Source organism: Humulus lupulus, chromosome X (assembly GCF_963169125.1).
Source record: "Humulus lupulus chromosome X, drHumLupu1.1, whole genome shotgun sequence".
Lineage (NCBI taxonomy): Eukaryota > Viridiplantae > Streptophyta > Magnoliopsida > Rosales > Cannabaceae > Humulus > Humulus lupulus.
Genome location: NC_084802.1, coordinates 112,347,343 through 112,364,635, shown reverse-complemented (window position 1 = coordinate 112,364,635; position 17,293 = coordinate 112,347,343).

Below are 17,293 nucleotides of genomic sequence, written 5' to 3'. Positions count from 1 at the left end.
GCATGGCTAGGTAGAGCCGCGGCATGGATGGGCATTCTGCCCAGAAGACAATGATGCGGGCCGCGGCATGGTTTCAGAGAGCCGCGGCATTGAAAGGATAGTCTGCCCAGAAATTTTGACACGGGCCGCGGCATAGTGTATGTAGAGCCGCGGCCCGCCTCTCTAAAATCTAAAAATCCTAGGTTTTAAAGGACGAAAAAGAAGAGAAAAGGACGTACGGACGAAGGGAGGAGTTCTGGTGTTGAAGGCTCAAGCTTAGAGTATTTTTACATGTTTTTCTTCTTGATGTTATCTTTAAATTCTGTTGTGATTAGCACTATGACTATGAACTAATTTTCTGTTTAGGATGTTCAATTGAATCACTTGAATTTCTATTAGGACCTAATGCAATTTTAATTTCCTCTTCTTCAATCTTCTTCAATTCCTTATAACCTGTTCTTATAGATTGATTATTGATTGGCCATCTTTAGTCATATATATATATGTTTTTAAGTCAAAATCTGAGAAGTGAGATTTAATTATGCTGTGGTTATATTGGACATAATTCTAATTTAGAACGAAAGTATCTGAATTAATTGTGTAACTGTTATTAAGTTGTGGAATTTAATGCTACCTTTGTGGTTCAATTTACCATAGAAATATAGGAAATTGTCACCTAGGTTGAGTTTATAATTCATAGAATGATTATAGGCTGCTGTCTCAACTTGTTAATTGAATTAGGTAAAAATAAGAAGAATTCATACTTGGCATTAGGGAATAATAGGAAGGATAGTTGATGAGATTGAATATCCTAATTATTTCTCAGTGATTGAATTAAGAGTTTTTACTATTAGTTATTATGCTATTTAATTGTCGATTATTATTTCTGCACTTTATCGGTTCTTTTGCTGTATTTTACAAAAATCAAGAAGTTTTAATTCATCAAATAGAACAAGAGATTAATTGACTGGTAATTGATAATTCAGTCCTTGAGGACGATACTTGGTTTTACCATTTTATTACAAGTTCGCGACTGTGTGCACTTGCATAGCAAAAATTATCGCAACAAAAATAAATAATATATGGTTATATCACGAATTTTAATCAGATATTTGAGATATTGTTTATCATAAAATGTCCTCAAAATATCTTTCAACGAATCCCAAAAATAGGGACATTATAATCATTTCATAACTGCTTATAATTACTATCATTTAATCCATTTTGTTGACGTAGTTTTTCTCCAAAAGTGTAATAAGAAATAATAAGGTAGATTAATGCTTAATAAACCGAATTGAAAAATAAATGAATTCACTCAAGAACACATAAATTTTACGTGGTTCAGTGATTAAAATCCACCTAGTCCATGAGCCTAAATTATTGCTGTTTCTCTCTCTATTTTGGCAGAGTTTCGGTATTACAGAATCATTGTCCCCTTTCCTGTCCAATATTCCTAGTATTTATAAGGGAATTTCATGGACAGGTTTGGGTAACCACGTGAGTCAATCACGCATTTACATAATTATTACATTTAATACAAATAATTCCCATTTATATTGGGATATGATTTGATCACAAGGTAAATGTACACCTAATATCTGGGATATTAAATATGACAACCTGGTCAAAAATATACGTATAAAGGGATCCTGAGTCTCTGGGGATCCGCAGGTATGCAATATACCAGATCTACCACGAGCTGGATATCTCCTCCAAGCTCGTGCTTTGATAGCTGCTTTAATATTCTGAGCTCGCACTTCACAGCTTTCGTAAACCTAGCTCGGGTTAAACTCACAATGCCTAAATCCACGCGTGACCACATGAAACTCGAGTTGTCCACATGGATAATAAGCAGATATCATTCCCTAGGTTATTTCTCCATATATTTATTTTCCAGCTATACCCGAGCTGAGTGAATGAACTCGGGCTAAAATTAGGGTACAACATTTTTCCCCCAAGCTCCTGCTCGTGTATGACGTTGTCACTTTCTGACCTACACAGTAGGTGATTTTAGACTTCTGTTACATAAAACAACGCCTGCCTACTACTTGCGTGTTGGACACGTGGTGTATCGCCATTGGTGTCTGTTCGAGTTTTGAGTACTGCAATAACTATCTTGTCACCTTTTTGCCGTTGTTCGGTCTATTTAATCTTTGCCCTTGAATCTTGAACTAACCCAATTGGATGGCCCAGATTAATTTACACAATTTACGTATAAGTAGGATGGCCAAACTTTAAACTACACCACCTTTCATTTAAAAAATTTCCTTTTCTGCACTTCCAAGCTTTTCTTTTCTCCCTGAAATCCCAAAAACCGTTCATCGTGCCCAGATATTCAGAAAATTTTCAGCAGCTTCCCGTTGTCGAGTCTATTCCTTCCAGTCTACGAACCGTACTTTCTTGTAAGTATCTCATCCTTTGCTCTTATAGGTTTTTTTATATCCAATGGAATTTCTGTTCTTCACCATGCTCATCTGCAACATTCATTGTAATTACTATTAGGCTATTTCTAAATGTTTTAGGGATTAGGTTTTGACTTAGGTTCAACGGGTAAGTCCAAAAACATTTTAGAAATGAGACGTTCATAAAACTGGGGAATTTCTTGGTATATCTAAGTAACTCTAATGGTGAATTAATTTAAAGAATATCCATTTAGGGTAAAGGAAATAAAGGGTTTTTAGGTTTAGAACCAGATAGCTTAGAGGTTACATTTTCTTGGGTGGTTTTGCACTAAACCGCCTCCTAAGGAAAGCAATGGTATGACATTCTGACACACAGATCCCTAAATATCAGGGGTCTATTAGGAAACTGAGGCACGTAGCTTAGTGTGGATACCAAAAATCCACCAAGAAAAAAAAAGATCTGACCCCTTATTGAAGTAAGCCGCTAAGGGGCACTGAAGGCACCAAGTGCATGATAGAGTGAGAAGGTTATCACGTACCACCAAGAGGCCACATATCTGCAAGGCCCTAGGCCTCACAAAGCCACTTCATGCCAAATAAGAGACAAGAAAACATAACACACCCCCGAGATAGTCCCAAGAGACCGCAGGTCAAATGATGAAACCTTCAACCGTCACAATCTTTGCTATATCCTAGACATGACCGCCTCGCACATATACACCATGATGCACACCCAAGTGCCTCGCCAAGCCACCTGTGCACCTCACCTCGCTCGGGTGCAGCGCACCCTGGTGCCTCGCGAAGCCGCCCATGCACCTTGCCTCACCCGCCTCGATGGAGACCCCATGGTCTCGCAACAAACAGCGCCTTGCACTCATCAGCGGCTCGCGCCCCTCAGGACCTCGTGCCCATCAGTGCCTCGCACCCCTCAGGGCCTCGGGCCCATCAATGCCTCGCTCCCCTCAGGGCCTTGCGCCCATCAACACCTCGCATCCCTCAGGGCCTCGCGCCCATCATGGCCTCGAGCCCATCAGGGCCTCGCACCCCTCAGGTCCTCCCGCCCATCAGCGTCTCGCGCCCATCCATGCCTCGTGCCCGTTAGGGCCTCGCGCCACCATCGTCTTGCAGCCCCCAAGGTGCCTCGCACCACCATCGCCTCGGGTACCTGTATGGGGTCTAAGACCTCTAGAAGGGGTGTACAAGGAGCAATAAGAGAGACCCAAGAACTATTTGGTATCAAGCCAATAGTTGTATAGACGACTGAGTATATCGTTCATGTTAACACACAAGTTTTCCTACACTTAGTAGAATGTGGAATAGCTTTGAGAAAATACATGCCTTGGGGATGCGAGAATGACCATTAGGTACAAAGTACCCGTAGGTGTACAGGTACAGGACGTACGACCATGAAGGGGACAGAAGCGTGACCCTGACATCAGTGTCACACAAGTAGTGGTGGTACGGATTTGTACAAAGATTGGAGGCATTACCTGTATACCTCTGACTATGTACCAAGCCGACACCATAACCTGCTACTCCACTACGACCTATGCCACTACCCTGACAATGTACCTATGTACAATCTTGTCCCTTGGGACCAAAATGTATAAGGGGCCATTAGAGCCCAGCTATAAATAAACCTTGACCCCTCAGAATAAGGGGTTGGAAAATTCATTGTACACTGAGGCTATTGAGCAATATACAAAGGCTTACTCCATTGCTGATCTGTGTTTACATTCCCTTAAGTTTATTCTAAGTTCTTATCTAAATACCTCCATACTTACCTTTGAGTTTTCCGATCTAATTTCGTTGACGAAGTTTCACCGCCAACACTTAGGATATCGCGTGGCGTCACGCAATGGGGATGAGGCTAACCTTAGATCGTACAACAAAAGTAAATTATTTCCTTCATACTCTCACATCATAGTATTAGATCCTCTTAGGTCGCCTGCTAAATAGGTTGTTTTGTCATTAGGCGATCTGATGGCTCCTCAAAAGAAGAACACCCCAAAGAAGAATGCCATGACCTCGTCCTCTCAACAGATGAACAAAGGGAAGCAGATCGCCCCAAAATCTCCCATCCACACTTTGGTCTGGTGGTGGAGAAGGAGATAGTGGTCGATCAAAATGCATACTTCGAGGCTGAGCGTATCATTTCAAAGATCATGACTCAGGGGAGAGTAAACAAGATCATGTTGTGCAACAATATAGAGGTCGAAACTAGAACTCTCCTCATCTGACCTGCATTCGAAGGGGAATGGAGCTGCTCCCCTCTCCAAGACGACTTTGTGGCTTTTAGTGACGGGCATCTGAAAGCTGGGTTCTTCCTCCCTCTCGACCAATACTTCGCAGATTTTTTAAATTACGTGAAGTTGGCTCCATTTCAGCTCCCCCCAAATTCGTAGACTTTTGGCGGGACTAAAGTATTTTTTCTTGAAACACGAGTGGGAGGTCCCCACTCTAGCAAACATTCTTTACTTCTTCTGCCTCAAGGCAAGCCCTGACCAGAGGGGACATGGTGAGGGATTCTACTACCTCACATGATTCCCTGACTTTCATCATCGAGCTTCCTAGTCATCCAAATTATTACAAAGACCTGTTCTTTATGTCGAATGGATTCTGGAACTGCGAACACTGCTACTTCAACCGACCTCATAAGTCTTCCATTCTAATGAATTCAACTCGTGAATTTTTATTCCTTAAGATATATATATATATGTATATATATTTACATGTCTTAACTAAATTTGTTTCTTATGCAACCATATTTGCAAGGACGGCAAAGTCTGTGACCCTCGGGGGTCAGTATGAGAAGTTATCTGTGCTTCCCCCCAGTGAGAAGGACTACCACCAGGTCGTGAATGACGTCACGATGCTAGCTTGCCAGTTTATTGGCGAAGGTCAAACACTAGCCTTGAGGACCAGGGCTACCCTTTCGGTGATCCACGAGCTCCCATCCTCTCAAGAGGCCTTGCCAGCCATTGAGGACGAGGAGGATGTAGAGGACGAGGTGCCTCTAGTGCGGAAAAGGATGAGTTCCTAGTTATGTCATTTGGATTGACTAATGCCCCTGCTGCTTTTATGAATCTGATGAACAGAGTGTTCAAGGATTACCTGGACCAGTTTGTGATTGTCTTCATCGATGATATTCTGGTATATTCTAAGTCTGAGTTAAAGCGTGAGCAGCATCTGAGGTTGGTTCTACAGAGATGAGGGAACACAGACTGTTTGGAAAGTTCAAAAAATGTGAGTTTTGGTTATCTCAGGTATCCTTTCTTGGGAATATTTTCAGTAAGGAGGGGATTAAGGTAGATCCAGCAAAGATCGAAGCGGTCAAAGATTGGCCAAGGCCAAAGAATGCTTCTAAAGTTAGAAGTTTCCTTGGATTGGCAGGTTATTATAGGCGTTTCACGGAAGGGTTCTGAAAGATTGCTTCTGCACTGACTGAGCTGACACGCAAGAGCCAGAAGTTTGTGTGGTCAGATAAATGTGAGAATAGCTTCAAGGAACTGAAGCAGAGATTGATTACAGCTCTGATTCTTAGTCTTCCAACAAATCAGGAGAAGTTTGTGATTTACTATGATGCTTCTCATCAGGGTTTGGGCTGTGTGCTGATGCAATGAAAGAGGTAATTGCTTATGCTTCTCGACAGTTGAAGGAGTATGAAAAGAGATATCCCATGTCATGATTTAGAGTTGGCGGCTGTGGTTTTTGCTTTAAAGATATGGAGGCATTATCTTTATGGAGAGAAGTGTGAGATCTATACAGACCACAAGAGCGTGAAATACTTCTTCACATAGAAAGATCTGAATATGAGACAAAGGCGTTGGATGGAGTTAGTAAAAGATTATGACTGTCAGATTCTGTATCATCCAGGAAAGGCCAACGCGGTAGCAGATGCTTTAAGCCGGAAGGGTCCGGGATAGATTTATGGTATGAGGCTGATAGCTAGAGAGTTAGTTCATGATATGACCAGAGCTGGTATAGAGTTATTGGTAGGCTAGTTGGCTAATATTACGCTACAGTCTACACTGTTGGAGAAAATCAAGGAGGGTCAGCTGAGTGATCCACAGCTGATCAAGATCAGAGAGGATGTTCTGGCTGGAGCATCCAGAGATTATACAGTGTCTGAGATGGGGTTGGTTAGATACAAGGGGCAATGTGTTCCACTGGACACTGCTTTGAGGCGAGAGATTCTAGATGAATCTCATACTACACCTTACTCTTTGTATTGAGGCACCATGAAGATATATCAGGATGTGAGATTGTTATTTTGGTGGCCAAGGATGAAGAGAGATGTAGTAGAGTATGTGGCTAAGTGCTTGACATGTCAACAGGTCAAGGCTGAGCATCAGAGGCTGGCAGGGTTATTGCAGCCCCTGGATATCCCAAAGTGGAAGTGGGAGGACATCACGATGGATTTCGTGGTGGGCTTACCCAAGACTGCTGGTCAGCATGATTCTATTTGGGTGATATGGGATCGCTACACCAAGTCTGTAACGCCCTGGTTACCCCAGAACAGTTACGGTGAACAAGAAATTTGACCTGCTACCCGAGTCCTTTGGTTAAAAACGTGCTCTAAGTGTGATTAACAGTTTAAGGTAGAAAACTAATAAAAAGGAGTGGATATTTTCATTACAAACTGCTCTGCAGAGCTAATCAAAACAATTACAAGTTGTTCTCAGTACAAAACGGTCATTACTGTTTCAAATTTACAATCCCGCCGACCTAAGCGGCAAAAATAGGGTAAACCCCCTAGTTCCTCTGAGAATGCCTTGGCCGTGGTGGTCAAGCGGCCGCATATGTACACATCACCACCTAAGCTCTCCACTCAAGGCTGGGTGAGCTTTTCTTTCCCTTTACCTGCACCACATAGCACCCATGAGCCAAGGCCCAGTAAGAAAACACAGTAAAGCATGATATAATATCAACAATGATCGTAATAATCATTCAAGACCATCAGTCCAAACAAATAGGTGACAATCGCAACAGTCACAAAAGTGGGTACAGCCCCCGATAGCCATGTGAAGATAGGGTCACTCGGGCTTAACAGATTAGTGAACCTTTCATAAGTTTTAACAGGATAGGTGTATGGTGACAGGTCACCAACAGAACCCTCCTCATGACTTAAAGTCATAACCCTAGAACAGCGTTCCCCTAGCCATGTGACAAACAGTCACCGGGGCCATATGCCCTGGCTCTGAATAACTGGTCTTAGTCCAAACAAGCGCTTATAAGATCATCGACCTTAGGGTCAGTCCAACATTAATGCCTTAGAGCCATTCAACACTGATATCGATTAGATCTAATCTTCATTTGGCTCGGCGTTCATGACGCTATGCTATTTCTGACTCTTTAGGTCAGTGTCCCTGACTAGTCAGTACATATACAAGTATTCAACATTCGCTAGCATTCAATAGGCAATCCATGTCCACATTTATCAATCAACATGCCTCAATAATAGTCACGCATGTCATATATACACAGGGTGCAGTTTTCTTACCTCAGATTCGAGCTAGAAAGATTAGAAGAATGACCCGTGAGAACAATCAACCTTTAGTCATTTAGCGGTCACCTAATCATAATCAAACACAGCACATCATTAACAATAATGGTCAACATAGGTTTCCACATCAATATCTAGCCTCCGGGAGATCAATCCCAACTAATCCAAGTAGTAGGAGCACTCCCGACGCCTATAGCTAAGTTCCCGAGGTCAAAACGAACAAACGGGATGAAAGCAGGGCAAGGGCTGCGGCCCTGGCACCTTGGGCCATGGCCCCCAAAAATTCCTGAAGCAAGCGCCGCGGTGCCCAACACCAAGGGCTGCGGTGCCCAACCAAAACAGAACACCCTCATCTTCCTCATAGAGCTAGGGCCGCGACACCCAAGAAAAGGGCCGCAACCCTCGACCTTGGGCCATTCCCAAACGTGTTTTCAACTTCTCCAAGCTTCCAAAATCATACCTAACCATCCCCAATCATCAAAACAAAGTTCCCAAGCTTCCCAAAACTCCAAAACCCTCAAAACTCAAGGTCCAAACAAACCAAAAATTCAACAATTCACAAAGTCCAATTCAAAGCTTAGAAACTCTAAACACTCAAAACTTTAAACTTAGATTACTTTTGATTGGGTTGTTTTCCGTCAAATCCTGCAGTTAAGAATCTTCTAATCTTTCTTAGGATCTCTATGCCTCAATCCTCGCTTGATTCCGACACCTAGAACTCGAGATATCTTCGAAAATGCTCAAACGGTAAAACGAACTATCGAAAGGGAGAACGAGAGGTTTTTTCATCGTACGTTCTATCTGACAGCTACTTCAAGCTTAAGTAACCTCAAATAAAACCTAATGCTCAGGGTCCCAAAAATACCCCCGGGGAAATTATAGTCAACACCTCCGAAATTTCCTCCTGATCTCAAATATTCCCAATTTATCATCAAATAAACATTTTTATTACCATAGAATTGACCCCGTTATGACAAAACCGCTAATCCATTATATATGACCATCTCACTCCGAATAGCTCGAATATATCTCCATAATAATGGAATCTCTTTCACAAATCACATTATGCACCTAAATACACATATTCACCCTCAATGGGCCAAATTATTAAAATAGCATAGTTATTCAAATGTGGACCCACATGCACTCATATAACATCATATCATTATATAATTCACATATACATGCATAATATCATTTAACGACATAATTAAACAAGTATGGCCCTCCCGGCCTATTAATGCGATTTAGTGGCTGGATTAGTAGGCCGAGAGGGCCATAATTGTTTAATTATGCCATTAAATGATAATATGCATGTATATGTGAATTATATTGTAATACAATGTTAAATGCATGCATTTGGGTCCACATTTAATTACAGGGGTGCTTTGGTAATTTGGCCCGTTTAGGGTATAATTGTATATTTGTATGCATGTCGGTGACTTATTATTGGGACCACATTATAATGTGGGTTTGTTTGAGCTATTCAGCATGAGACGATCTTGGAATATTAATTAGCGATCTAGTCATAACTGGTTTAAGTTCGGGGCTCGAGATGAGTCTCGGGGTGATTTTAATGATTAGAGTGTTGCTGGGAATTAAAGGGTAACAGGATATGGATTATTGATGTTTGAGAATATTGGGAATAGCGGGAATTGGAGAGCGTTAATTATGATTAACGAGATAGGTGAGAAATGTCAATTCTGCCCTTGGGAGCCTTTAGAAACCCTTATTAGACCTAGGGGTATTTTGGTCTTTCCACCCCTAGGATAGATATAAACCATTTATGGCTGTAGAAAGAAGGAGAAAAATAGAGTATCACTTGAAGCTTCGCTGTACCTATTTTCCTTCAGTTTTCTTGTGATTTTTGAGCCATTCTTGAGGATTCAAGCTTGGGAAGTAAACCTTGGGAGTTTGGGAGTGTGTTCCACCATTGAAGAGCATCATAAGCTGAGCTTGAGGTAAGTTTCTAGCCATGAAATTCCCTGGTTTGCTCTGTTTTAGGTCTGGTTTTCAGTTGGGATTCCTAGGTTGGATGCTTGGTCTTATTGGGAGTTTTGGCTAGGGTTCTTATGGTTGTGATGTTTGGGGTATGTGAGGATTGTTTTTGGGTTCATTTGGCATCAAAAATGGGATTTGGAAGCATTGGAATCGGGTTAGAACTGAAGGAGTCGAAGAAGGAGGTCTCAGGGAAAAGCTGGTCTGGGGGTAGCGCTACAGCGCCCATAAGAGGGAGCTATAGTTCTACACAGGATTCTTTTGGGCGGTTTGGGGGTTCTGAGTGTAGCACTGGGGCGCTATTGAGTAGCGCTGTAGCGCTCCTCTGTTCCTCCAGAATCCCATTTTGAGTGTTTTTAAGGGTTTTTGGCTCGGGGTTTCAATCCTTAAGGCCCGAGATCGAATCTACTCACCGTGTGGGCATGTTTTGAGGTCCCGAGAGTGGGGTTTAGGTTAAGACCCTTTCATGGTGGATTTTCATTAATGGAGGTTATAATTGGTTGTGATTAGGTAACCGCTAAGGGACCAAAAATTTGATCGTTCTCAGGAGTCATTCTTATTATATTTCTCACTCGAACCGGAGGTAAGAAAACTGCACCCTGTGTATATGACATGCATGATTTATTTTGAGGCATGTTGGTTGATAAATGTGGACATTGATTGCATATTGTTTACTTGTGTATGGCACTGATTAGTCAAGGACGGCACTGGTCACGTATCACTGACCTAAGAGTCAGAAACGGCATAAGCGTCCTGAACGCAGGGCCGAATGAAGATTAGATCTAATCGACATCAGTATTGAATGACTCTAAGGCATTAATTCTAGACCGACCCTAAGGTCGATGAAACTTATAAGCGCTTGACTAGTCTAAGCTAGTTATTCAGAGCCAGGGCCTAAGGCCTAGGTGACTGTTTGTCACATGGCTAGGGAACGATGTTCCACGGTTATGACTCTATGGTCATGAGGAAGGTTATGATGGTGACTAGTCACCATGCACCTATCCTGGTTAAGCTAGTGAAAGGTTCACTTTTCTGTTAAGCCCCGGTGACCCTATCGTCACATGGCTAAAGGGAGTTGTACCCACCTTACTGACTATTCCTCTGTCACTTACCTGTTTTGGAATGAAAGTCCTGAATGATTATTATAATCATTGTTGATATTATATCATGTTATATTGTGTTTTCTTGCTGGGCCTTGGCTCATGGGTGCTATGTGGTGCAGGTAAAGGTAAAGAAAAGCTCACCCAGCCTTGAGTGGAGAGCTTAGGTGGTGATGTGTACATATGCGGCCGCTTGACCACCACGGCCAAGGAGTTCTTAGAGGAACTAGGGGGTTTACCCTATTTTTTCCGCTTAGGTCGGCGGGATTGTAAATTTGAAACAGTAATGACCATTTTGATTTGTAAATAACTTGTAAAGGTTTTTATGGGCCCATGAAATTTTTTATGTATTAAATAAAATATATCCTTTCCTTTTTATTAGTTTTCAACCTTAGCCTGTTAATAGCACTTAGAAGCACGTTTTAAACCAAAGGACTCGGGTAGTGAGTCAAATTTTCGATTCACTCTTCACCATAACTATTTTTGGGTAACCAGGGAATTACAAGTAGACCCTCAGGACCTGAGAAGATCCCTGAAGCCTTTCAGGGTATCGTTTACGAGACTGAGACTCACATGGTGGGGCACGCTTACAAGGCCAGTGTGAGGGACCTGAGCACCATCGAGGAGCACAGCCCGGAGAATGTTATGGAATCAGCAATGGGGATGAATCTCACTGTAAGTTCTCTTTTCTTCATTAGTGAATTTTTTTTGGACTGGGTGTATATCTCTGACTTGTTTTGTTATTTTGCAGTCCGCCCTGGCCCAATATCGCAGCGTAGCCCGTGCTAGGGCTAGAAATGATGAGCTCTGGGCTAAAATGAACACGGCCCAAACCGCCCTGACTGCAGCTCAAGAAGGTGAGCAGGCCGCCAAAGCTATCTTGGCGGCTGCTCAGAAGATTGAGCACGATGCCAAGGCAGCTCTCACCTCGTCCAAAGAAAGCGAGCAGGCTGCAAAGACTGCACTGTCTGCCTCCCATGCTTAAACTGCACAACTTCAGGCCGAGGTTGCTGAGGTTAGAGCAAAACTAATCGAGGTCGAAGTCGTAGCCAAAGAATAAAAGGCGAAATTATCATTGGCCATGGAGGAGATGCTGTACCATTGCTGGGCCTTCAACCCGGATGGGAACTTCTCTTTCATGGGACCCAAGCTGTGGGATCCGTACCTTGCAAAATTCGAGGCTCGGCTCTTACAAGAACCGTTAGAGACTGGTGATGCATCCGGAATGGCGGTGGGAGATGGCAAGGAGGTCACATCTTCGGGGCAAGCTGATGGAGCTCAATGACATCTCTTCTGTATTTGTTTTTTTTTTGTAATTGTTAACAGTTTTTTTTTTTGTATTAAACAATTGCCTTCGGGCTCGGCTCGAGGTTTTTTCTCCTCAGGATAATTTTCTTGCTTTATTTCAATATACATCTGTCTTTTGATCCATTTATCTTTCCTTTACTATCTCTTATACTTATGAATCCTTAGGCTTGTACACTCGAGATTTTAGGAATCAATTTTTTAGACCAGGATAGAATTTATCAAACTTGGTTTTACCCAAGTTTTGTTTGATTATTTGCATCAAACCTGTTAAGAATCAAGACTTCAACTCGGTTATATCTGGAGTTTTTAATAATTTAAAGGTAGTTCGTGATAGGTTTATTGATAACTCGAGCTTTAATAAGCCCTTGATATTAAACAATTTTCCCAACTTTTTAAGTCTTTGACGTAGTTACATCCAGGGTTTTAAGTGATTTTAAATTTAGTTGCGCTAGGTTTATTGAAAATTCAAACTTTAAAAAGCCATTGAATAATCAATATTTCCAAGCTTCTAAATTTCAGACTTGGTTACGTCTAGGATTCTAAATGATTTCAAATTTAGTTCGTGCTAGGTTTATTGAAAATTCGAACTTTAAAAAGCCATTGAATAATCAATATTTCCCAGCTTCTAAATTTCGGACCTGGTTACGTCCAAGATTTTAAATGATTTAAACTTAGTTTGCGCTAGGTTTACTGAAAACTTGAGTTCTTAAAAGCCATCGAATAATCAATTTTTCCAAGCTCTAAAGTTTGTTAATCTTATCGAGCAGGCATAATTTTTCCAACATTGGGTTATGTGCCCCCCAAGTAAGAAGAATGTAGAAACTTTCTTGGTTGCTTTTACCAACATTAGAACACGAACAAATACAATCTAAAAAGGAAATTATTTAATAATCCTTCTATTATTTAATCAAATGGATTTTATAAATAAACCTTACTTTGATGGTGGTACTACTGATAATATTTTTTCAGGTGTAAGGCGTTCCAGGTCCGTGGGACTACTTCCCCATTCAATCGAGCTATCTTGAAAGTTCCTTCACGCAAAACCTCAACAACTTGATATGGTCCCTCCCAATTCAAGCCTAAAACACTGTCCTTGGGATCCTTATTCTCTAGAAACACCCTTCGGAGAATCAGATCGCCCAATAAAAATCTACGCGTCTTAACTTTAGAATTAAAATAGCGAGTGACTTTTTTGTTGATAATGGGCGAGTTGTAACTGCAACTCTTCTCATTTTTCTTCAATCAGATCGAGAGATGCGTTAAGTAGTCCATCATTCTACACTTGGTTGAATGTCCTTTGCTTGTGATTGGCTACCATGGCTTCAACTGGAAGCAAGGACTCATTCCCAAAAGTAAAGGAAAAATGAGTATGCCCTATGGAGGTTCTGTGAGAAATTCGGTAGGCCCACAGTACTTGTGAGAGCTGTTCGGGCCATAGTACTTTGGCTTTGTATAACCTCTTCTCCAGGCTTGCCTTTAAGGTTTTTTTCACAGCCTTGACCTGCCCGTTGGCCTACAGATATACTATTGAGGAGAAACTCTTCATAATGCCATATTTTTCACAAAAATCAGTAAGGAGATCGTTGTCGAATTGTGTCCAATTGTCTAACAAAATCTTTTAAGGAAGCCCAAATTGACAGATAATACTCTTCAACACAAAGTCTAGTACTCTTTTTGATGTGATGGTTGCCGAAGGTTCGGCTTCTACCCACTTCATGAAATAGTCAATCGCCACCACCGCGTAACGAACTCCTCCCTTTCCCATAGGTAGGACCCTATTAGGTCGATTCCCCATACCGCAAATGGCCATGGGGATGAGATCATTGTTAGTTCAACTGGAGCAACTCGGGTAACTACGGCAAAATGCTGGCATTTGTCGCACTTCTGAACATACAAGATTGAGTCTTTTGTTAGAGTGGGCCAAAAATATCCCTGCCTCAGTATTTTCAATGCTAGGTATTGTCCCTAGCATGTTCTCCACAAAAGCCTTCATGCACTTCCTGCAAAATGGTTTTAGCTTCCTTGGGTAGAACACATCGTAGGAAAGGCAATGAATGACCACGTCGGTACAAGGTCCCATCCACTATCACATACTGCAAAGCTAGATAAAATACTTTTCTTGCGTCCTTTCTATCATCAGGTAGATTTCCTGTTGTTAGGTATTCAATTATGGGAGTCATCTAGGTTGGTCTTGTGTCAATCATTTCGAATTCTATCATTTCTATTACACTCGGAGTCTCCAAGAACTCCAGTGGCACTACATTCAATGTCTATGCTTCTTTTGTGGTGGCAAGTCGTGCCAAGGCATCAGCATTTGAATTTCTCTCGCGAGGTATCTGTTCAACAGAACCGTTCTCAAACTCAGACAGTTCTCCCTTCACCTTAGCTAGGTAGGCAGCAATCTTGGTACCTCGAGCTTGATATTCTCTCAATACCTGATTGATCATGAGCTGTGAACCACTATAGCATTGGACGGCTTTTTCCTTGAGCTCCCTTGCCACTCTCAGCCCAGCTAGAAAAGCCTCATATTCGACTTCAATGTTGGATGCCTTAAATCTGAATCTCGAAGCTGTATGAAATCGATGCCCTTCTGGGGAGATTAAGATGATTCTAGCTCCCGATCCGTTATCATTTGATGATCCATCCATGAATTTTTTCGATAACTCCTGCACCGGATCCTTCGAGAGCTCCTCTTGAAATCCGGTGCATTCAGCCATAAAATCCGCAAGGGCCTGACTTTTGATTGAGGTCCTTGGTACGTACAATATCTCAATCTGGCTAAGTTCGATAGCCTATTTTAACAGACGTCCCAACGTTTCAGGTTTTTGGAAAACCTGCCTTAAAGGTTCGTTGGTCATGATGTTGATTGAACGGGACTGGAAATATGGCAGGAGCTTTTTGGAAGCCAAAATCAGACAGAATGTCAGTTTCTCTATCAATGGATATCGTGATTCAGCTCCGAGAAGTCTCTTGCTTATATAATATACTTGTTTTTTAGAACAGTCTTCTTCTCGAACTAATACGACACTGACTATATTTTCTGTCACGGCCAAATAAAGGAACAAAGGTTCTCCATACATAGGCTTAGATAACACTGGGGGCTCTGCTAGGTGCATTTTTAGGTCGAGTAATGCCTATTCGCACTCCTCAGTCCACTCAAATTTTTCGTTTCCCCTGAGCAAGTTGTAGAATGGCAGGCACTTGTCAGTGAATTTTGAAATAAAATGATTCAAAGTTGCCACCTGTCCAGTCAGGCTTTGAACTTCTTTACGCGACCTGGTGAGGGCATTTCCTCTATTCCCCTCGTGTTGACTATGAAACCCATAAATTTTCCAGATGCCACTTCGAACGTGCACTTCTGAGGATTCAGCATCATGTCATACCTCCTTAAGATTCAAAAACATTATTTTGATCGGATACATGATTATCGACAGTCTTTGATTTGACAAGCATATCATCGACATATACTTCCATACTTCTCCTGACCTGATTAGCGAACATTTCGTTTACTAAGCGTTGTTATGTAGCACCTACATTCTTCTGCCCGAAGGGCATGACTTTATAACAATATACGTTATTTGGGGTCATGAAGCTAGTATGTTCCTAGTTTGCAGGATTCATCGCAATCTGGTTATATCTAGAATACGCATCCACGAAGGACATGAGCTCGTGACCTGCCGTTGCATCTACCAACTGATCAATCCTTGGTAGTGGAATGCAATCCTTGGGACAAGCTTTGTTCAGGTCGAAGAATTCAATGCAGGTCCTCCATTTCCCGTTTGGCTTTGGGACCAGCACGAGATTGGCGACCCAAATCGGGTATTTTGCTTCACAGATAAACCTGCACTTTAGTAGTCGAGCTACTTTTTCCTCAAGAGCCTCAGCTCGAACTGTTCCCAAGTGTCTCCATTTTTGAGATTTTTCAGGCATGTTCCTATTTAAATTTAAAGTGTGCATGATTACACTCGGGCTTATTCCCACCATATCTTAATGTGACCAGGTGAAAAAGTCCAGATTCTCTTATAGGAAATTGACTAGCTCCTTCTTCCTTTTATCATTAAGACTTTTCCCAATCTTTACGACTCTTGAAGCTTCATTGAGGTCAATGATTACCTCCTTGAGCTCCTCTATAGCTTGGAGTTCTAACCTTTCTTCGTTGATCCGTGGGTCAATGTCATCGCGTCGGGCGTCGTTACTGTCCTCTTTTTGCTGAGGTTCTTCCATCCCGCAAGTAACTTATACTTCTCAGGACTCCTGACCTCCGTCATTTATGACCATAGCTTGCTGCCCGGGTTGTGATTTCCCTTTATAGAAATGCTATAGCATTCTATGATAGTGAGCTGATCACCTCTGATGGTGGATATTCCCGATGCAGAGGGGAATTTTATTGCTAGGTGGCAGATAGAGGTTATGGCTTCAAATACCATCAGCGTAGGTTAGCCCAAAATCGCATTGTATGCAGCTGGGAAGTCGATTACCACAAACTCAAGTAACTTGAAAATAGTTCGTGAGTCTTCTCCCAATGTTACCACTAATTCGATCGTCCCTGACCCTTCGCCAGAAAACCCGTACAGAGTCATTGAGGTTGCCTTCAAGTCAGTTACTGACAACCCCATTTTTTCCAAGGTGGACCTAAAATGTAGATTCACAAAACTCCCGTTATCTACTAGTGTCCTCCGGACCCTTCGGTTGGCGAGCTGATTGGTTATGGCAAAGGGATCATTATGTGGGAATTGGACGTGGCTAGCATCCTCTTCTGTAAAAATGATTGGTTGTTTTTCCAATCGTTGTTGTTTCGATAACGCTGCTCCGGGACGAACTCCACCCCGTTATGAGATTTCAGTTCGTTAATGTACCTCTTCTGGGCCCCGCTGCTCGTGCCTGCCAGATGAGGTTCTCCCAAAATGGTGGCTATATCTCCCCCTACTATTGGAGGAGGGTCGTTCTGATTCGCTTGAGCTCCAGCTTGACTTACTGGAGCTTTTGGGACTAATGGAGGG